This window comes from Pogona vitticeps, chromosome 1, assembly GCF_051106095.1.
Source record: "Pogona vitticeps strain Pit_001003342236 chromosome 1, PviZW2.1, whole genome shotgun sequence".
NCBI lineage: Eukaryota > Metazoa > Chordata > Lepidosauria > Squamata > Agamidae > Pogona > Pogona vitticeps.
The window spans coordinates 56,576,620-56,599,607 of NC_135783.1; the positions used below are offsets into that span (position 1 = coordinate 56,576,620).

General features: G+C 38.0%; 1 protein-coding gene across 2 annotated transcripts in view; it reads right to left on the minus strand.

The window, feature by feature from the left end:
• The window catches only part of CHRM3 (cholinergic receptor muscarinic 3), a 295,948-nt gene that overhangs the window by 225,507 nt on the left and 47,453 nt on the right, over positions 1-22,988 (minus strand). For both annotated transcript variants that reach the window (XM_072993175.2, XM_072993174.2), the window contains exon 2: positions 2,218-2,378. The gene's annotated coding sequence lies outside the window, so the exon portion shown is untranslated. The remainder of the gene's footprint in view (positions 1-2,217; positions 2,379-22,988) is intronic.

Genomic DNA, 22,988 nt, shown 5'->3' on the forward strand with positions numbered 1-22,988 from the left:
CAATTTTTTTGAACAGATCTCTGGTTTTTCTCTTTCTATTACTGACACCATAACACCCCTCAAAAAAATCACTACATTGTGCACGAAGCCAAACAATAGGAGATACGATGCTAGGTCTTGCAATGTCCTGCTTTACTCTTTTTAGGTGGTGGGGAAGTGCAACACATTTGGGAAAGAAACAAGCATTATGTGTTAGATATAATTTGTTCTGTAAGGAAGCAAGTTACTTATTAAGAATAAGAAAAATGTTCAGTATATTTCAAAGTCTAACTAATCATATTACCTATATGAGAGACAGATAAAATCTGTTAGTCCCTGTTAGTTATACAACTAATCTACCCACAAATGCATATTCATTTTCATACACATTTCCCTCAATATAAGAATTTTTCTGTTCAGTTTTCCCTAACACACACATTTTTGTACATAATTTCCCCCAGTGCATATGTACAATTTTGTACAATCCAAACTATGAATGTGTAGACTATGGTAGGGCAACCAGTAGTGAAAGTTCATATGTCCACTATGTTTACAAATTACACAATTAAAAAAAAATTGAGTATAAATTACTATTTTGTTTACATTTACTTTTAAGTACTTTTAAGAACCAACTAAAACATGGATGTATAGGCAGGCCTTCCCTTCCATTTAATTCCTGACCTCTTTCCCTTTTTTCCCTCTTTATTTGATTTATTTTATAGTTTTCCCATCTTGCAGAATCATTTAATTAATTAATTGTTATAAATTTTTCTTGAACTTGTTATGCTTTATGTTGTAAGCCACCTAGACTGGTCGAAATGACTAGATAGGCGGGGTATAAATGCAATAAATAAATAAATTTAAAATAGCACCATATTGCTTTCCTCTTATGTAAATACCCAGTAGTAACACACCCTCTAATTTTCAGCCTCACTGGGTGGGGCTCCGCCTCTCTCACGCATGGCTTTACCCCTGCATGTGCATGTCTCTCTCCATTCCCCCTGCGCATTGGCTTCCATGGCAATCATTGTGGTCACTGTGAAGAGAAGGAAGAGAGCTATGTGGAGGGAAGTGGATTCATGTGCATGTGCGTGTGTGCCCAGCTTAGTGGGAACCTTGCCCAGTAAAGCTGAAGTTATTTGATCTTGTGGCAAAATAGCCTGGAATATGTTATATTTTGCTTCTTTTGAAAAAACGTTTAAGTCCTTGAAAACTAATAGGACTCTGCTACATTCCTTCAGCAAAACATAAGAAACCAGTAACTACATATGTAATCATTTCTTGTAAGCCTCTCAAGTATTTCTAACACAATAAGACTGTTAGATATGGCAGCAGTTAACTCCAATTCTTGCAACTTTAGCCAATAAAATGAAGAGTGCAATTAATTTTTCCTTCTGAAAACGCAACATATTCTGTACTCAGTATTTTTCATAAGTATAAAATAACAACTTGATTTCCAGGAAAGTATAGGTGAAATACATTCTTACACATTGAAACTCAGTAGGAATAAGATAAATCTATATGAGCTAGCAGCTGCTAAATTTGTGACATTAAAGATAAAGCATCAATGTCCCATTATGAAAGAGTTATCATTCACTTATCTGACCATAAAGGAAAAGTATTCATTCTTGGTAATATGTTAGGGCAATATGTCTGCCTTCCAAAAATGCATGGCCAAAAATATATATCCTTAAAAGTATTATAGGTAAAAACAAAATAGAAATAAAAAGTGAAAAAAGACAAAAACTTGGTGGCACCTTAAAGACTAACTTTTATATCTTTATAATGTGAGCTTTCATGAACAAGTCCACTTCATCAGACCTGTCCACAAAAGCTCACATTAAAAAAATATATAAGTCTTTAAGGTGCAACCATGTTTTTGACTCTTTTTTTAAAAAAAATGCTATTTTACTTTCCCCTATAAAGCTTGCACAGACTAACACAGTTATCTCTTCCACAACTATTCTTAAAAGATATATTTGTATAATAAATCAGTGCTACACATATGATCAATCTCAAAATACTTTGTTTACTTCTCCTGCAACCCATACCTAGTAAACAGTCTCATTCTCGCAATCTAGGTTAAGCTGAGAAAGTTTCCTTTAAAAATATTAATAGTTCACTGCAAAAGATGCTTTGGTGTCAAAGGCAGAAACCTCTTCAGGTTTTCCTGGCCACTTTCCCGGAATATGTGTATTAAAATGAATAACCCCATATGAAGTTAAAAAAGAAACTTACCATCAGAGGGAAGCAAGCCAAATAAATGTTGAATGAACATTTCTTGCCAAAGAAAAATCTAACAGCAAGAGATCCTAAAGTTGATGATGAAGAAACAGTGGAATAACTGGAATCATAGTAGAACTTGTTATATTTAACTCTTCATTTGCATGCTGGTAGACCTGCAAAAAACAAACACAGAAATTTGAAATAGGTGGTATATATGAATTTCAGTTCTAAATGGCAATGTTAGCCACCTGCTGACCAAGCTTATTAGGGGAAATTAGTTAAGTAACTAATCATATCCATCTCATGTCTACTCAATTTTCTCCCTCGCACACATGAAATTGCACTTGTAAGTAACTTTCAGGTCTAGAATTCCTCATTCAAAATTCAACTATAACTATCTTCCTTCCTTTTTTTTCTTTTCTTTTCTTTTCTTTTCTTTTCTTTCTTTTTTGGGGGCAATTCTTACTGGTAATCCTGAATGGATATGAGGACCTGAATGCACAATGTTAGTCCCTAACACAGCTTGAAGGAGAATGGGACAGAGTGCTGTCCTCTGAAGATGCCGACCACAGAGACTGGTGAAACGTTAGGAAGAACAACCTTCAGAACACGGCCAAAGAGCCCGAAAAACCCACAACAACCATTAGTCCCTAACACTTTGCCTTCCCAAGCAAACTGCATTATATTGAGGTCAAAATTATCTGGAGCATATTGGATAATTTATTTGATGATACAATGTCGTTGCCTTACAATCTGTACCCAGTCATGGTCTTAATCAACAAAAAGTGTTTATTAAATACATCTGGTTAAATACCCACCCACCTCACCATCTACCATCTCCCCTCTCTCCATCTTATAGTCTAGCAAACACACACAAAAAAGACAAAATATTTTATTCTTAGTGTCAGGCTCCTGTAGCAAATAAAATGCCATTTTCTAAATAAAACAATTTGTATTTGAATGTGTAAGTCTGAGCAAAGTCAGATTGCAACTCTGCTTTTACAAATATTACAGAATCATAGAAACATTGTACAGCTGGAAGGACCCCCAAGGGCCACAGGGTCCAGGCCCATGCCAATTCACACCTAAAGCATCCCTAATAGGTAACTATCCAACCTCTGTTTAAAACTAGTGCAGAGAAGTCTCTGCTCTGAGGCAGTTGATTCCATTGTCAAACGGCTCTCGTGGTTGGAAATCTGTTCCTAATGTTTGGTTGAAACCTCATTTCTTTCTTTTAACTTAAATCCATTAAGTCAGCTGCTTAAATTTCAGAAGGATCTCTCTATCAACCCAATGGACACTGTTAGAAGAACTAATTCCTTCCCCCCTCCCACGGCTACTTTTGCTCCACCTACCAAAATCTGCACTATAAGGTTGAGGGCCAGCAAGTAAGAAGGTGCAGGGGGGAACGGAGGAGTCCATTACATAAGAGGATAATCATATACTGTACTTGACAAATGTATGGCTAGAGCCATACAGCAATGTGTCTTGTAATCAAGATTAGGATGATGCATGATTTTACCCATTCAGTAATTTACCTGGTCAGATATAATTTAGTAAAACATTTTAGAAACATTATGGCAAATACTTCATTGAATGCTGGGCCCTATAAAGTTGCTTTATTTTCCTTTCATTTCTCTGTTCTCAGTACATTTTCTACAAGTTCAGCTTAATCAGTGTGTCCTAATATGGTGCAAAGCAGTGAGGAAAAGACATATGTTCTCAATCTGTTTTCATATCTTCTTGCATTCTTTCATTAGCGTTCTATAATTTAGTGAATAAATATTCATTCTTTAAGGATAAAAGTGGTATTACTCATTACTTCCATACTTCTCAACTTCAACATTATATTTAAGTGAAATGAAATGAAATGTTTGAACCTTGACTCTTGAAATTAGAAAAACATTAGAACAATTACAAGAAATGTTGAAATTAATGTTTCCAAGCACTAACTAGGTCGATATTCATTAAACAGTTATGCAGGCATATATCAATACTAGTTGCTCCATGAATGCCTGGGTTCTTCCTGAAATATTCTACAACCACAACTTTATGTTATATCAACTGCAACTGGGTTTCAGCCATTGTGATTTCTCCAAAATGCTTCGTGAAGTTTTAAAAGGCCTTAAATCAATGTTTCATCCCAAAGAGATGTAACTGCCCACATAGCCATGCACACTATCGTGTTTTGCTTTTACCTCTGTAGTACAGTATCAGAATTTTCCACTCATGTAAGAACAGTCATACCAGTAGTATAGACCTGTTTCTCTATGACAACTGTATCCCTTTAATTTTTGTCAAACAAGAAGACAATGAAATCTAAAAAGTACAGCTAGGTTCAGTATTACCGAAGTTACCACACAGTTACTGGGAGCCATTTTCTATAGAAGTAGCAGACTGACTCCCTTCTGCCCTCGGGAAGCCTTTGGTACCCTCAGGATTAGAAGTGGTGGTCTTTAATTGTGAAAAAATAACCACAGGCAGTCGCAATCCTAGCGACAGTGATCCAGCTATGATTTGGGGCTCTTAAAGACTCCCTACAAAAGAGAGTCCTAGTGAGCCTTGGAATCTGAAAGAGGGGAATACATGAAGTCTCCTCTTTACAAAATAAAATATCCTACTCACTGGATGATGATGCCATCCAAGTTGCACAGTGTAAAGTTGTGCAAGAGGATTTGGGCCAATATTAGTTTTTACAGAATGGGAGAAACCTCCCTACTCATTCACTAGTACATTTGCTTCCTGATTGTGTGTGCGTTTGTGTGCATGCGTGTGCATGCATGTGCGTGCACATGCACGCACACACACAAACATACACACATTTTCAAAGATTACTCTTTTGGGGAGTCTGAGGTATGTAACAAACAGTACAAATTGGAAGTGATGTAAAGCAAAGGCGTTGCAACCATGGTGCTAAATGGTAAGCTGTCAGATTTCTTGAAAATACATGAAGGTGCTGTGTATTTTGCAATCCTTAGAAATACATTTCCTATAACACATCCTAGAATGCTCCTTGTTTAGCACAAAATGTAAGTGGCCTGGTACACACTGCCTGATGAATAACTATTCCTTCTCTTCCTTTTGGTTAATACTTAGTGAAAATGTCACTTGTCTGAGGTGTTATCAGGATTTAGGATCTTTAGGCTTTAGACCTCTCTTCAGACTTTCTAGAAGTTGAACAGCCAAGTGGTGTAGTGGATGTACCATATTTTTCTGTTTATAACATGCCCCCATTTATAAGATGCCCCTCCCACTTTTCCAACCCCAAAATGAAGAAAACCTAACTTTGAGTATTCAGCTTCTGGGCTTAGAATGTTGGGCATTACGACTCCCTGTTGAATCTGAGCACTGCCTACAGGCACCACCTCCAACAAAGTATGTTCCAATTGGTTTGTTCAGGATCAGCTGACATCAGTTCCATAAGGCTCATGATTGGAGGAAGTTAAGTCTTATAACTGTAGGAAGCTAAGCCTCGTGACTGAAGGAAGCCTGTTTACAGAGGCAAGGTATGTGCCATTTTGTTCTCTCCTCAGCTATCTCAGCTTACTTCCATGTATAAGATGCACCTCAATTTTTAGTGTAATGATTTTAGGAAAAAGTAGCATCTCATACATGGAAAAATATGCTATGTATCTTACCTTAAAGCAGTGAATATCTGAAATTCTAAATATAATGATGATAAAGTAAACACCACTGAACATGTACCTCACATATGCTGTAAGGCTCTATTAGCAGAACCTGCCACTTCACAAGTCTGCACGTCTGATAACGTACTATAGGATAATCACATATTCCAAATATATTGAAAGACAACAGAATAAGGATCCTTTTTTATTTTGAACCATTGAAGGACCAACTATTTCACAGTAAGCTGATTAAGAAAAGCAGAACATAGTGGCATTCAAAAAGCTGAGTCAGTGATCCCTAGAGCTGGAATTAGAATGTTACAAGGGTATGTCCCATGTTCTGAGAAAAGCTAGAGGATATGGTCAGAGCTTAGAAACATTATTGGCACTGTAGTTCGAAGAAGTAACTGTTGCAAGTTCTGGTTTTGGAATGGGATAAACACAGTCCAGTGCTATCTTCACTACATTGGGATCTTGGATATAGCCATTTTAATTGACTGTAATAATACTACAAATGTGTTTCACTTAACCTTTGCAGAAAAAACTACGGCTATAATGTTATCACATTTATCAGAAATGTGGGACTTATAGGGACATTTAAACCATAGAAATTAGTAATTCTATGAACATTATTATTGTGATGTTATAGTTATTATGAAATGCAACTTCCACAATGTTTAAATTATTCTAATTAGGCCCAATTTTTAAAACTTCATCTGGTTTATCATTATTTTCAGAGAAGTGTAGACTATGCCATTTGCTAGTCTTAAAAGGCAGGAAATTGTAAGCATCCATTACCTATTTTGCTCATTATTAATTCACATTAAAAGACCTGTCTAACACAGGTGGTCCAAAGACCATACAAAAATCTATTGCCCCTCTTTGATTTGAGCAATGTTTCAGTCTGTTTATTGTTCTCATGAAATGACTATGTTTGCTGATCACAGATGGCTATGGAAAGATCATCTGACTACTTAGAATTCCCCCATGATCCCTAAAGTGGAATTAAAATAGAAACTTATGTGAAGATTGCCTTTATTTCAACGAATGAGCAGATAATTCATTCACACTTTATTGCTCTTCATTTCCAAACAGGATTAAGAGCTAATAACCTAAAGCTGGCTTTCAAAATATCCATTAAATGCTTGAAGGTAGAATTTCACACTCTTTCAAATGCCAACATGCAAACTTCTTTAGAACAGGAAGAAACTAATGCACAGTGTTTTACCATGTCTGAGTAACACTGACTTTCCAATAGATTCTGTACAATTAGGCTCAATTTCTTCTTCTTCTAGATAGTCTGCTAATACAGTCCTGAATCTACCACAGGGTTTCTCTCCTTACACATGAAAGTGGATCACCCTGATTATGAGTAAACAGTAGCTAGAGCTACTAAATTCTCCCAGTGAAGTAATTACATTTTCCTTGTAGTAAATGGAGCAACATATGAGCCCAAAACCTATTATACACAGTATCATCCAAAATAGAATCCCCAGCAAATACTGCTTAAACAGAAATCTGTTATTCAGAAAAAGAAAAGTAGAAAATTTAGGTTGAAATACCTATTGAAGAGCCTTGTGGCACAGTGGTTAAACTGCTGCACTGCAGCTAAAACTGTGCTCACAACCTGGGGTTCAATCCCAGGTAACCGGTTCAAGGTTGACTCAGCCTTCTATCCTTCCGAGGTCGGTAAAATAACTACCCAGCTCACTGGGGTGGGGGGCAATGTGTAGCCTGCATAATTAACTTCTAAACCACCCAGAGAGTGCTTGAAGCACTATGGGGCGGTATATACTGTATTTTTTGCACCATAAGACTCACTTTTTTCCCACAAAACAGGGGTGTGGAAAGTCTGTGCGTCTTATGGAGCAAAGAAAACAGATTATATTTTCCTGTTTTCTTCTCCTAAAAAATTGGTGCGTCTTATGGAAAGGTGCGTCTTATGGAGCGAAAAATACGGTATGCAGCACGCTTTGCTTTTATAGTGTAAGCCCGTATGTTACTTTTCATCTGTTCCTCCTTGGTAAATATAGCAATGCTGTCACAATTGCCAGGCGCACACTGCTGAGAATCACAACAGCTACTATTTGTATACCAGTGAGGAACTCATGGATACGATTATTAAAGAATAGCATTATAAAACAAAATAATATATGGAAGGGAAGATTCTTTTTCCTTTGCAAAGGTAAAGCAGATGGCATGTGCAGCTATATGAGTCCTGGCCAGGCCTTATCATAGGCATAAAGTTACTGATAAGATGAAACGTGTTCCCTGTGCCTGGATATTAATGGAATATGGTTTCGGAGAGAAGAGCTCTGCTTGGGGCCTCACTTTCAGGTGCAGTCAGGCACCACAAGAGCTACAGATTTGTAATATATTTTAAACACTGATAGCATGCAACAGTTTAGCCCAAGGATTGGATAGCTGCTGACATCACACAAGATTTGATATTTCTAGAGTTATCTGCATTAGTGGTCACAGCACACTTTTGTGGGCTAAGGAATGGGCAAATTCCACAGTGTATTTTTGGTGAGAGAACATGGAAATTGCTGTCAATTACCCTTTCTCAAAGTCGAAGAGGGCAGCCATTTTGGTGATGGAATTCATGTTATGTAGCATGAGATACAGTGTGTTGGTGTTAGTCAAGCATGTATCTAGGCTGGACAGTGGCACTGTTATTTAGATGCTAAGCAGACGTATATCATACGAGATTTACCACCTGACTCTGAGCAGTACCTTGTAAATGTTTACACTTGGCATAGATGATCTTGACTTTTTCCATGATCTACATAAACATATACTGCAGTTTGATGCATCCTGGATAAATTACAGAAAAGATTTCAGTGTAATGGATGTTTTATTAAAGAGGAATATTCCATTTTTTACTTCAAAACCCAGGATATGCAGTATGTTGTAGATCTTTCAACAATATTGGGGTTGACAAACATCTGGTGTCTCATTTGTTCCACAGATAGGGATTATCCTCTTTTTGTCAAAATGCACCAAAATTGCTTTCATCCTCATTATTTTTAATTAGTTCTTTACTGATGGCATCAGTTATAGAATACAAAACAGGCCCTTGGGCTGTTTTGGATCATGTCCTAATACCTTTGTCTCCAGCTTTCCATCCATTTAAATTCCCAAAATGGTGCTTAAAACATGCCACCATTAAAAGACCCAGACGTCTTCCTAACCATGAGAGAAGAGATTTCACAATTCCTAAAATATAATGACATTCGAAATGAGATATCCGCTGTAGTATTGGATGCTATGAAAGGAAAGGCTGTAACACATGTTTCATATGAAAAGGAAGCTTGTAGAGATTAGCTAACCAAATTAGAAAATAAAGTATGAATTTAATAAATTTTTACCCAGAATATCATAGTGATTTAATTAAATTAATGTATAAAGTAAATAAGCACCACTCAGCTGAGGCAGAATTTCACCTGGCCTTTATCAAACCATGTTTCAAGGAGTCTGGAGAAAGGGCAGGGAAGCTACTTTCATTCCAATTAGAGCTAGTTAAACAGTGAAACACCATCCCAAGAATTTTAAATACTGCAAATATAGTACAAAATGGGTCTATGAGCTGTTTCAGACATTTTATTTAGAACTGTACTCTAAGAAATAGGATGTAAAAGAGGATGACATAGATTTCCTCTTGGACGTATTCCAACCCCCAAATGTCTGGAACAAATACGCTCTCATGATCTCACTGGTCACAGCCTTTGTTAAAGAGAGGAACAAAATCAACGAAGACAGGAAGCACTTCTGGCCTGGGTGGGCATCTCACTGACAAAATTAGGTAGACTTGTTTCTGCTGAAACAGAGACTTCCCTGTTCAATATATTAAGCCCACATATCTCTAATTCTCAAACCCATTTGGTACAGCAATTGCAACTCTATCTCTTTAATTAACATGGATTCAAATATCATCTCCAGTCTTGGCACATCATACATATTTGTGTATGATGATTCATCCAGCATGTGTCTTTTGTCCCTAAAAGATAAGGAGCAGTCTGCTTATGTATTGTGGTAAATATTGTGACAGAATATAAGAATCTCTGCACATTATCCTTTCTCAAGATGAGGAGAAGGCCTTTGACAGAGCGCATTTGGGATACCTTCACCATTTTTGGCCATCCAATTTACTATAAACTAGATTCTTATATAATTGTTCCAAGACATAAGTCACAATCCGTGGGTAACCACTACCTCTGTTTCTCTTTGTGTTTGATGTTGTTCTTGCATAATTTGCATGTGGTATGCAACAGGAGCAAAGGAACACCTATTCAAGGCTAAGAATCCGAAATTGCATTATATGTGGAAGATTGTTTGGAGACAGGCTACATGCTAGTGTGCCAAGATTGATGGATTTAATGAACTTCAGAAAAAAGTCTGTTTTCTTGGCAATATATGAACACTTCAGATATAAAAGAACTCGTGAAGTGCACACAGTGGCTAAACACTAATGGGACAATTTAAAATCAGATACACATGCTTAGTAAAAGATTATTATAAGCAGTTTGTATTTTCAATGATAGTGTTGGGGGGTGATGAAGTTCTAAAAATTAGAGGAAATCAGTTCCTGTAACCAGCTTCTCATTTCACATTTACACAGACTATTTCACTTTACCCCCAAGTATCTGTAATACAGAGCATACAGACATAGCAAACACCGAAGGAAGAAGTCAACCACATATCTATTTCTTTACATTCTTAAAAAAAGCAGTGATTATCTCAATTTTGTGCAATCTGCACAATTTACATATTATGCAATTCTGTGCAAAACCAGCAATTTAGTACAAAATGGGCATATTTTTTTTGCAGAAAATGATCTCACCAATCAAGAAATCTGTTGGAACTACATAAAAATTCCTCAACATCCTCATTACCAAAGTGAAGAATGTTTCAGTTTCTTGTTATCAACTGTAAGGGTGAGACACGCAAGGATTTGCATTCATGAAACATAGATGTCTCAAGTCCCAGTCCAACTCTATTGACTACATGTAGTGTATGCACTCCATGTCAGAAACAGCTATGGTATTATGACCACCTGTTCTTCTAGCATTCATTACAGTGAATAGTTCTTCCACAGAACTAAGCATCTAACTCACTGAACAGGAATGACATATTTAGCATGACACAACATTAACTTAAACCTTTCGTATCAGACATAATCTAAAATATTCTCTCTTTTTTACAAAATTAGAAAAGTTTTGCTGAATCTTTTTAAACTGCAACAAAATAGTTTGCCGAGAAAAGTATGGGGTTGTACTCTGGTATGCACAACAAGCATAACAAGCTAGAAGCCCTCCGAAAAGTGAAGCTGCAGAGTTTGCCAGGTTCATCCCACTGTGATTCTCAGTCACCACTCCAGTTCCAAAGCTGAGAAGAACTGGTGGAGATGGGCAGGTGGGTAGGCCAATAGGCATGACCCTCAATGCTGGATGGGGGGGGCAGGACTAGAGCCTTTGTAAGGCTAGCCCACACCCAGCCAGCCTTTTTTCATTTGTGGCAACCCGCCTACCTGCCCCATGTCCAGTGTGGCTATATTTGTTGATTCAGAGCTGGATAGGAATTTTGGGCCATCTCACCTAATTGGCTTGAAAAAGGTTGACGGGTGTATTTTTGCCTAGCCCACACCGCGTCATCCATGGGAGACTGCAGATCTGACTGGAAGTAATACTGTATTTGAACAGGTCATAGGTGGGTAGTGTGGAATAGAAAGTGAGTGTTGCTGAGTTCCCAAGAGGCACAAGGGTGTTATTGCACCCACCATCACAGCAAGTAGGATCCAGAGATCCACTTGCTGGAATAAGTGTGGATGAGGGGGCAGTCTTGGATGCTGCCTAGCTAAATTCAAGAGGACTGAATGGTGGGATGATGGGGAAGATCACCCCAGTTTTAGCTGGCTTGGTATGAGCTGTCCAGGGAACAGCTCTGACCAGTTTGAGACTTGACCATTTGGGGACAGGGAAGGGGTAAGAGATACCACTGGTTCCTGCCCCAGGGATCCACACTATGTTTAAGTCCCTCTGCAGGATGAAGAAGTTTGAAAACAAGAATTAATAAAGTGAGGTCCTAGTTAACTTCATTTGTGTCCGTCTCTTTATTCCTGCTATCCATTTTGAAATGTTATCTTTTTTTTGAAACTCATTGTTAGATTATATAGTATCTCCTGATTTCATTGTGCTACCATTTAAAGTTTTTTAAACGGAAGGCAAAATACAAGAAAAATTATTGCAAAGGTAGTTGAATATTTTCAGTTCTAAAACTTAAACTTCATTAAGACAGACGGTTGTAGCAAAAATAACAAAGAATCTTGAGATAAATTAACAATTGACATGTTTTATTTCACTTCAGCTGTTTTGGAGTGCCTTTGCAAGTGGGTCCAATGAAGAACGCTGTGTCTATGAAAGCTTAAGCCAAATAAACATTTTGTCTTTGAGGTGCTACAAAACTCCTGTTCTTTATTCTGACCTTGCAGTAGCCTATTGCAGAACCAGTCTGACATTTGAAGAGCTTGAATAAGGAAGGATCCACTACCTCCTTACACATTTGGAAGCCCCATTGTTTTAAATAAACATCTGTTCACACAACACAGATCAAGCAGAAGTATGCCAGTACAGTACAGCTTTACATTCCACTGTTATTTTGTTTCTTAAAAATGTGTAAAATAGCTTTATAACAAATGATGAACTCCTTAAAGCAAAAAATTAAAAAATCCTAACAATCACTGTAAATTGAAAGATTGAAAGCCATCTTACTTAGAGACATATATGAGTTACTATTAGTATAAAAGAATTTAGTTATGCTCTTTACACTTATACAATTGCAACCCCAATACTTTAAAATTCTGAACATTAGCCAAGAAGTAACATAATTGTCAAAAACATATAAACACAGCCTCTTTTTAACAGTTCCTCTAGAAACCATCCCAAGTCAAGTCTATGTAAACATCTGATAATCTACTTTTAGCTTTAAATGTGCCAGAGGCATTTTAACCAATAACATGAATCAGATCTTATATTTATGTAACCTAAACATTATATAACTACTCTAGTAAATACAGTAATTATATAACTGAATTAACATCTTGTCAAAATGTAAGAGACTGTCTTGGAAACTTATCTCTTTGGTAGAAAGATGTATGCAGGTTGACTGCTACATCTCAAGACAAGGAAAAACATCTTGTATATATATATACTCGTACACGCAGCCATCCTTCCTGCCCAGAGGAAGTCTCTACTCCTCTGATCACTAGACACCAAGATTAGCTTGGAGAGGCAAAAGACCAAACTTACATTCCTTAGGGTGGAGCAGAGGAATATCAAAGAAGCTTGCACATACCTAATGCTGAGTTTCTTCTCCTTGGAAAATAACTGTTGGAAAGGATCCAAGCACCCCCTTTCAAGCTAAGGAATGATATGGAACTAATGAATAAAAATGAATAGCATCCATTTCCCTCATGCTTGACAAAACTGCAATTAAACTCCATCTTCATCCACATAACTATAGGAGTATAATTAGCAGCCAGAAATTACTGCTAAGAATCAGTGTGCAGCAGTCTTTCTATCAACTAACAAGAGACTTTTAACTGTGTTGATGGAGCTCTACTCTGTATAATTCATAATCATAAAAGGAAATGAATTAAACTTGATAAAAGGATGACCAAGATTGAATGAGGCCAATTGGCTCAAAAAGACAGCCTAGTGAAGTATTTACAGTGTGAAATCAAGAGAAAGTGAATGAATCAAATTGAAAAAAATAGACAAAGATGGAGGCAACAAGGAGTTTGCGCAAGATCTCTGCAAAGAAAAAATTCTTTATAAGAAAAGATAATTAATGAGGATTTTTAAATAGACTAAGAAAAGGATACAGGGAGGGGTGGATACTGAAATGAAGAAAATTACGAAGGAAAAATTTGGTTGGATTAAGTTCATAATTACGGGTACCCCATTCTGCCATGCCCATGGCACAATATACAATCTCACCAAAACAGACGTAAGTTCCGAAGTGCATTGCATTTTATTCACAGTCCTTATTTTTTGTGTGTGTGTGAGAAAATTCACACATGTATTCACACCAAAACATTTAAAAAAAAAAAATCAAAATTAGAGATGGAGATGACCCATCTTGGACGAAACCAATGCTCTGGACCCATTTCAGTCGGGCTTCAGGCCGTGCTATGGTACAGAGACGGCACTGGTCGCACTGTTGGATGACCTGTTGAGGGAGGCCGATGGGGGCAACATGTCCTTGTAGGTCCTCCTCGACATCTCAGCTGCCTTTGATACCGTCGACCACGATATCCTCCTGGGGAGACTCTCCGAGTTGGGAGTCGGTGGCCTGGCACTTGCCTGGCTCCGCTCCTTCCTGGAGGACCGCCCCCAGAGAGTACAGCTTGGGGAGAGGGTCTCGGCCCCGTGGAATCTCAATTGTGGGGTTCCACAGGGGTCGATCATCTCCCCAATGCTGTTTAATATCTATATGAGGCCGCTGGGCAGGGTCATCAGGGGGTGTGGGGCATCGTGTCATCAGTACGCTGATGACACACAGCTCTACATCTCCTTTACACCAACTTCAGTGGATGCCGTCCAGTCCCTCCAGCGCTGCCTGGACACTGTACTGGAATGGATGCAGTCAAATGGATTGAGGCTGAACCCAGACAAGACGGAGGTCTTGAGGGTGGGTGGCCCTTCTGTCAGCGGCATAGGTGATTCCCTCTCCTTTGGAGGGACGACCCTTGCTGCAAAGAGTGAGGTCCGCAGCTTGGGAATACATCTGGACCCGGCGCTTACCATGGAAACCCAGGTGGCGTCCGTGGTCCGCTCTGCCTATTTTCACCTATGGCGGATTGCCCAGCTGCATCCATATCTTGATCGGGGGGCCCTCACTACTCTAGTCCATGCGCTCGTAATCTCAAGATTAGACCATTGTAATGCACTCTACGTGGGGCTGCCTTTGAGGCTGACGTGGAAACTTCAGATGGTCCAGAATGCAGCAGCCAGGCTCCTTAGTGGGGTGAGAAAACACCAGCATATCTCCCCCACCCTGGCTGCTTTGCACTGGTTGCCCATCCGTTTCCGCGTTGACTTCAAAGTGCTAATGATCACTTACAAAGCCCTAAACGGTTTGGGACCTCAATATTTGGCAGATCGTCTTCTCCCACCCAGATCTACCCGGATCACCCGATATAGCCAGCAGGGGCGGCTGAGGGGTCTGACGCCGAGAGAGGCCCGGAAGGAAAAAACAAGAAACCGGGCCTTCTCGGCGGTGGCCCCTCGGCTGTGGAATGCCCTCCCAACAGCAATTCGGCTGGCACCCTCGCTGGGTGTTTTTAAAAGCCAGTTAAAAACTTGGTTATTCAAGAAGGCCTTCCCTCCAGTCAATTAAGTCTTTCTCTCTCTCTCTCTCTCTCGCTCTCTATCTTTTTTTTTTTTTTTGGCTCTTCCATCTTGGTAATCCTCTCTTTAAATTAATTGTTTTAAATTGAAATTTGTAATTTTATGATTTTATATATTTTTATACTGTTTTGTTTTATTTTGTAAGCCGCCCCGAGTAGACATGGTCTAGAGGGGCGGGGTAAAAAACAAATAAATAAATAAATAAATAAATAAATAAATAAATAAATAAATAAGTAAGTAAGTAAGTAAGTAAGTAAGTAAGTAAGTAAGTAAATAAATAAATAAATAAATAAATAAATAAATAAATAAATAAATAAATAAATAAATAAATGACCCACTAATTTCCCCAGGGATTTCTGATAAATCATGAATCAGTTCATCAGTCTGTTGGGTTCTTTTTCAAAAGACAGCCTGTGGCTGTCATTAAAAAAACTGAGCCTCCTGACCCCCCCACCCTCTTTTCACCCCCACCCTTTGGTTCCCCACCTTGGCCTGACAGCACCAGTGGTGACAGAATGGAAGCTAGGCTACCAGAATGGAAACCGCCTCTCCAGCTGACAAGCCTTCTCTTTCTGCCTATGGGAGAGCAGACTAGCTGGCTGGAATCATGCCAGCAGACGCTCTGTGCCTCTGCCAATGCCAATTGGCTGATTGGCACCCGCAGAGGCAGAAAGAGCAGGCTAGCTTGCTGGAACAGCAGTTCCATTCCAGCAGCCTAGGTTCTGTTCCAGCAGCAGTGACAGGACATGGTAAGTCGAAAACAAGGAGCAGTGGGAAGGGGGGGCACACTATGGGGGCAGAGAGAGAGGGGGGCCACTGAATGGCTGTTCAGCAGGCCCATAGGCAGAGAGAGAAAACCTTGCTGCCAGAACAGCTGTTCCAGCAGCCTAGCTTGCTCTTTGGGCCCAAGCTCAACAAAGGGATGAATTTAAAAAGTCAAATATTCATCATTTCATATTCACTGGGCTTCCTGAACTGATGAATAATAAGTGACAAATATTACATGAATCAGCGATTTCTAACAAATATCATGATTTGTTTCTTTTTTAATTTGTCACCATGTCTAAATACTTTTGGAAAAAAATACAAATTTTTAGAGTAAAATAAACTGGTCTGCTGATAGGGTAACAGTGGCATTGATCTTCCTACTCATATAGGAATGAAAAATCTCACTGCTGTTTCTAGATGTGTCAAGACAACCTTCTTTTCATCAAGGACAAGAAAAAGTATAAATATCCATTACATAGTTACATATAGCCAACCTGTTCAGATCTAGTTCACATGGCAGAATTTTAATGTAAGACAGTGGAATGCAGCAACACAATAGGTCTGAAACTGTCGCCAGTGTGAAGATCTTGACACAGACACAAAACAAGAAAAATAATGTATGTAATAGCTGCTTATATTTCATTGTGCCTGTCACCAACATCTATCTATCTATCTATCTATCTATCTATCTATCTATCTATCTATCTATCTATCTATCTATCTATCTATCTATCTATCTATCTATCTATCTATCTATCTATCTATCTATCTATCTATCTATCTATCTATCTATCTATCTATCTATCTATCTATTACTGTCATATTAGGGTAAGGCACTTTGTAGTGTACTTCAGTGGCACCTTTTCCCTTATCCTTCCACTATATACATACAGGAAATTCTTAGGATTGTTACCTGCTCCCCCGTTAAATTTTGTATTTCAATCTATCCAATTCATTAGGCACTGTGAGATTTAACTCTACATTTCCTGTTCTTCTGCAATATCATTTCATATTTTTCTGTTCCAATTAATAGCTATTTCAAAAATTTCTACTTCAGGGTACACAGACATACTTGCTCTCATTGTTATATTGTCAGGTCAGAGAATCTGACACCCGAACATCTTCCTAAAAGCCCTACAGAACTTTATAGACCTCTAGAGAAAAAAATCATCACAGCTATCATTTACCCAAAAGAAGGTTAGTTCAAGAATAAAATTAGATAACTATTTCCAATCATATCAAAATTTATCTAGTTATCAAATTATAAGTCTTTTCATCATTGCAAAGATTCTAGGAAATAAAACTTTGTCTAATACTACAAGCTTCTACAGTACTTTGCTTCTACTATGTTCCATATGTACAAATACTTCAAAGTTGTTGAGAACATCCAAAAGTCTATGGAAAATTGTAGTCATAAATACTTTAAAATATATGAAAATTAAATTTAAGTTACAGGCAAATGAGTAAGTCAGAATTCAATCCAAAATATTGGAGAATAAAAAGTATGATAAAATGCCAAGAAGAATGTTTTAATTACTGTACATTCTAAAAGCATGAGATCTTATAGCCTAAAAAGGCACAATCAAAAAACAATACAACTCTAAAATGCATTACTAAAAAGTAAAAAACACTTTGAGTAATCTTTAGCCTTTAAGCATTTTATCATTGACACACAGAAAATTATTTCAAATATTCACTTAGCCAATCCAGTTTGACGCTATGGAGCAAAAGTCATGTTATCGTCGTTTGCTATTGCCATTGCTGCTGCTACATGATGCTGCTCCCTGGTATCGGTATTGGTATCTGGTATGTGTGTTGTAGCATGTTTGCATTGTGTTGCACTGTTCCCTTGTCTTTATTTATATTTCTCTCAAACATTTTCATTCCCCATCAACTATAAACAATTGACTTTCGCTGGAACAGAAAGTTGGTATAGTCAGGAAATTTATAATGGAAATTTCTGTTGTTTTTAAAATTCCTGTAAAATGCAGTTCCTATAAATCAGAATCTGGCAAGCTGTTATCATGATGATGAGCATTATTATTTTGATTGAGAGTTACTAAGCCAGTAGGTTACTCTGGGTGTAACTTGCTTAGATTCTAATTTATGGGTGAGGCAAAACTCTATGTACCTAAATTGCTGGTGGGCTAACTTGCTCAAGGTCACTTTTTAAAATCAATTGTTTGGGCTTTTTTTGTAATTTTTTTTTGTTCATTTGTAATCACGTTCAACTGTTAGGCATGAAAGAGATTCTTTTGCAATGCAATGTTATTGTAGTGACCTTGCTTCCAGACTCAGCTGGAGCTGGCTGATTATTCTGCAGTGACTTTTAGTAAACTGCTGTTCAGTGCAGTGTTCATTTTCAGTGTTGCTTTTTCTACACCCACCTTAATTATTTTAGCACTCTATATATTAAAAATTTCACATCTTGACAGTCTAAATGTAAATCCCACTTGATAATTCATATGGAATGCTCTCCTGCCTCAGCTCTTGAGGTAGCTAGAATATAAAAGCTTGAACAAATAATACATACATACATACATGACTTGACAGCATGTGAACTGATTTCCCTATAGCAAAACAATACAGAACAAAAGAAATTCCAAGGATACAATTGTGTTAGCTTGTTAGAACAAAAAACAGGCAAGGATTCTGTTGATTTCTCCATATTTTGTTCTCAGTTTCAACAATGACTTTCATATAATGGTTCAAATCTATTCTGTTTCAGGAAAAAATACAGGTCTGGTTTTGGAGGGGGAGATTGGTTTCACTTCCCAAACACTGTTCACTGCATCACTTCTAATATTATTTTCCTCAAAACAAATGTTCATTTCTAAGACCACTGTTTTAAGATTTAAATCCCTTAGATAAGTCTAAAAAATAACATGGGAAGCACCTCTTCATACTAAAACAGAACATTGCCAGCTTTATAAAGATTCAGAGACTGTGGAAAAGGAATCTGCACAGTGCAGAAATATCCCTCATGCAGAAATGTCATGTCTACAGCTACAAAAAGTAGGTAGGGGGAGAATTAAAATCCACAGATGGGAAATAATTAACTACAAGCAATATAATTTTCTTTTTTCTTTTCTTATTTTAATAAGGTTTAACAACATCATGTTTAAAGTCATGAGAAGAGTAAAGATGAAGTTACTTTACTGGTGTAATTAATAGAGCTTTCTAATTACTTTAAAAGGGCCAAACAGTACAAATTCTTCCATCTTAAATTTTTTTCATACTTAAGTTCTGCAATTATAATTAATTATTTTAAGGACTGTTTGCTCAAAACCATAACAAATGCTGCCTTATCAGTATTACCAGTTAAAGGCATTCCACTTCCAGACAGCATTGCTTTTTTAAAATGTCTTTACATTTAATTCAAGGCATAACACTATTTATTGCAGAGCATATACAGAAAACACTGTTAGAACAGAATTTTGACAAAGGTAGTACATCTGCCTTGGGACACATTTCCTAACATAATCTGTGGTTTTGAAACATTTTCTTCTTCTTCTTTTGGAAAATACTTTGTTTTGTTGCTGTGGAAAAGGCAACATAAACAAGGGCTGAAGATAAAAAGAACTTGCAAGTGCACAGTAAAAAGAGTGAATTGTTACATATAAAGTACCTTCAACTACAGCAAAAAGTAGTAACAAAGACAAAAAAAAGTCAGAGTGTTTAATTTTTTATTCTTTTTAACAATTGGTGGAAGCTGGCTTCATCTATCAAAATGGAAAAATCATGCTTTCTTTCCAGATATATTTTACTTTTGAAAGTTGAAGTGAAGAAAGATTTACTGATATAAAAGGCCTTTCCTTTGGGGTGGTTTTTTCAAATTATAAAAAAAAAACAGTTAAGATGGTTAAGCTGTTTTCCATCTGAGAGAATATACAAGAACATATCCAGATCCAGCAGGGCCAGGTCTAAACAGGAAAAGATGTTGAGAAAGATGACCTGGATTAGGATGTGACAGTGCTTCCTTTGCACCCTCCCAAACTTACTATGGAGTGGATATGGATGGGGCAGGGGAATGACCAGCAGAGGGAATAACTGCAGTGCATCCTGAGCCCTCCTGACATATGATGTAGATGAAATGTCTCCAATCCCCATCTCCCTTACTTCCCTTTTCCTCTTCTTGCTCCATGTCCACCACTGCTCCCGCAATGTCCAAGGTGTTCTCTTTGTGTCCATATGCCCAACATACACAAACTGCTCCAAGCATATAAACTTCAGCCATAGCTGGCTGATGTGTGCATGTCAATCAGCTTGCTTGTTCTACCTACCCTGGAGTAGTGAAGTGCCACCAAGTCACCTCCCTTTGTATAACACCATCTCAAGCAACTACTTTTCTCAATCTAAGATAGCATCAGTGCTAAAAGCAGCATTACTGAAGTGTGCTCCCTTATCCTAGCAGTGTAAAGACAAGTGCATTTGCACAGTTAAAGCTGGTGTGCCAGCTGCACCCGTTTCTTGAGATGTCTGATCTCGCCACAGTGACACATATCTTAATTACATCCCATCTGGACTGCACCATGCTCTATGTGGGTCTCTGAACAGTCTTCAGAAACCTCAACAGATCTAAAATGCTGCAGCCAGACAACTGACTGGCACTGGTTACAGGCAGCATGTAACTCCCTTAATATAATGCAAGATCCTCACTGGCAGCCAATCTGTTTCAAGACACAAAACAAAGTGCTGGTTATTACCTATAAAGCCTTATATGGCTTGGGACCAGGCTATCTGAAGGATCATATCACTTCTTGGTTGTTAAGATCTTCTAGAGATGCCCTTCTCTTTATTCCACCAATTTCCCAAGCTTGTTTGGCAAGGACACGAGATAAGGCCTTCTCACTGCCTCCTCCCAAGCTTTGAAATGTGCTGCCCTGAGAAGCCAAGTTGTCCCCTGCCTCCTGTCCTTCCACTGTCGGGCCAAGACCTTCCTTATATTATAGACTTTTAAGCAATAAGTCTGTCAGGAATGCTTTGTTATTAACTTACAGATTTTTAAATGTTTTAAAACTGTTTTTAATCTTGTTTTAATAGTGATACATGCTTAATTGTTTTTACAATTATATCTATATGGTATTTTAAAACTGATTTTTATATACTTTTACTTATTTTGAGCCACCTTGAGTCCTCTGTGGGGAGGAAGGAAGGAAGGAAGGAAGGAAGGAAGGAAGGAAGGAAGGAAGGAAGGAAGGAAGGAAGGAAGGAAGGAAGGAAGGAAGGAAGGAGCTATGGTGATGGAACGAGATAAGAATGAAGATGGAGAAAAACTCTGAGCACAGCTGACTGAACATGGACTAGAGTCACTGGAAATCCTATGCTGTGAAAGGGACAGCAACAAAAACAAAATATTCTTCTGTGCATCCACTGTCTCTGCACAGAATCATCCCACAATGCTGTTTCAGGTGGTCTAGGGCAGTGGTTCTTAACCTTTGTTACTCGGATGCTTTTGAACTGCAACTCCCAGAAACCCCAGTCAGCACAGCAGGTGGTGAAGGCTTCTGGGAGTTGCAGTCCAAAACTCCTGAGTAACCCAAGGTTAAGAACCAGTGGTCTAGGGCACTGGTTCTTAACCTTGGGTTAGTCAGGAGTTTTGGACTGCAACTCCCAGAAGCCTTCACCACCTGCTGTGCTGACTGGGGTTTCTGGGAGTTGCAGTTCAAAAGCATCTGAGTAACAAAGGTTAAGAACCACTGGTCTAGGGTATGCTGCACATGTGCCTATAAGAAGAGGATGCTGATCTCTTGACAGCTTGCTGTGAAGATTCTGCTTGGCTCTTTGCAGACAAAGTTGCCCAGGTCCATTCATGTTGTAGTTGATAAAAGTTCTGTATATGTAATTTTGGACCCTATTTGTCTCGTGAGAATGGGTATGTTTTAGTTTAATCTGAAAATGTGGCAGGATCTTTGGATAGGGTTAAGGTTAGTTATGCATCTGCTTGAGTCCTGCTCTTCTTCTTAGGTTGTAAAGCTGCTGGCATCTATGGGACTGGATGAATGGGTAAGGAGAGCAGTGAATGCCTCCTTGCAGGAAGGAATAGTAAGAACATATCTAAAGGAAGCAGTAATAAGTTTGCTGTTTAAAAAGTTCTCCTTGAATCCCATTGTAGTAAATAATTTACTAATCAGCCTCCAATACTATTTTTGGGGGGAAGGTATGGAAGAACATGGAAAATACTCAGCTTCACAAATTTTATGCTGACAGATTTTCCTATGAAGTGCCTTATTTAGATATCAGTGTAGCTTCAATTCTGATTATGGGACAGACACTGCTTTGACTGTAATAGTGGATGACCAACACCGGGAAATGGATAAGTGGGGTGTGGCCTTGTTGGTTTTGCTGAATTTCTCAGTGGCTTTTAATACCATCAACCATCAGGCCATATACATATTTTGTACAGTATATGTATTTCCCTCATATATGAATTTTTTTTACATAACAGTTTTAGAATTGACAACTAATTGTGAAATCTGGGGAAGTTCAGAATCTGAACAGTAAATGTGAATTGATTTGAAATCTGTTAGTCTGAGAAGACAGACTTTCCAACAGAGAAAAAATTGTCACTTTCCGAATGGCACGGTTTACCTCTACATTGATAAAAATGAAATCTGTATTCCCCACCTCTACCAATTAAGTCAATAAGTAACTGTATCTTTGGGTTATTCCCCTCGTGAGAGATGCTTGCTGTCTTTGTCCATCTGTCTTTGTTCTCCCCTTAGATGTTAAAATTTTGTGCTGTAATAGAAACCAACTTAAATGGCTTTTAATATTTCATTGTACTATATTGTACTGGACTATATATCTTTTTACATTGTTTTATCTGATGCATGTTGCAGTGGCCTGTGTGCCATGCAATAAACTTATTTTGTTTGCTTACTGAGAAATGAAAATGAAGTCAGTAATCTTAAAAATGCAAACCAGATGAAAAACCCCAGCATTCCCGACTTTACAGTGTTAAGGAACAAATAATCTC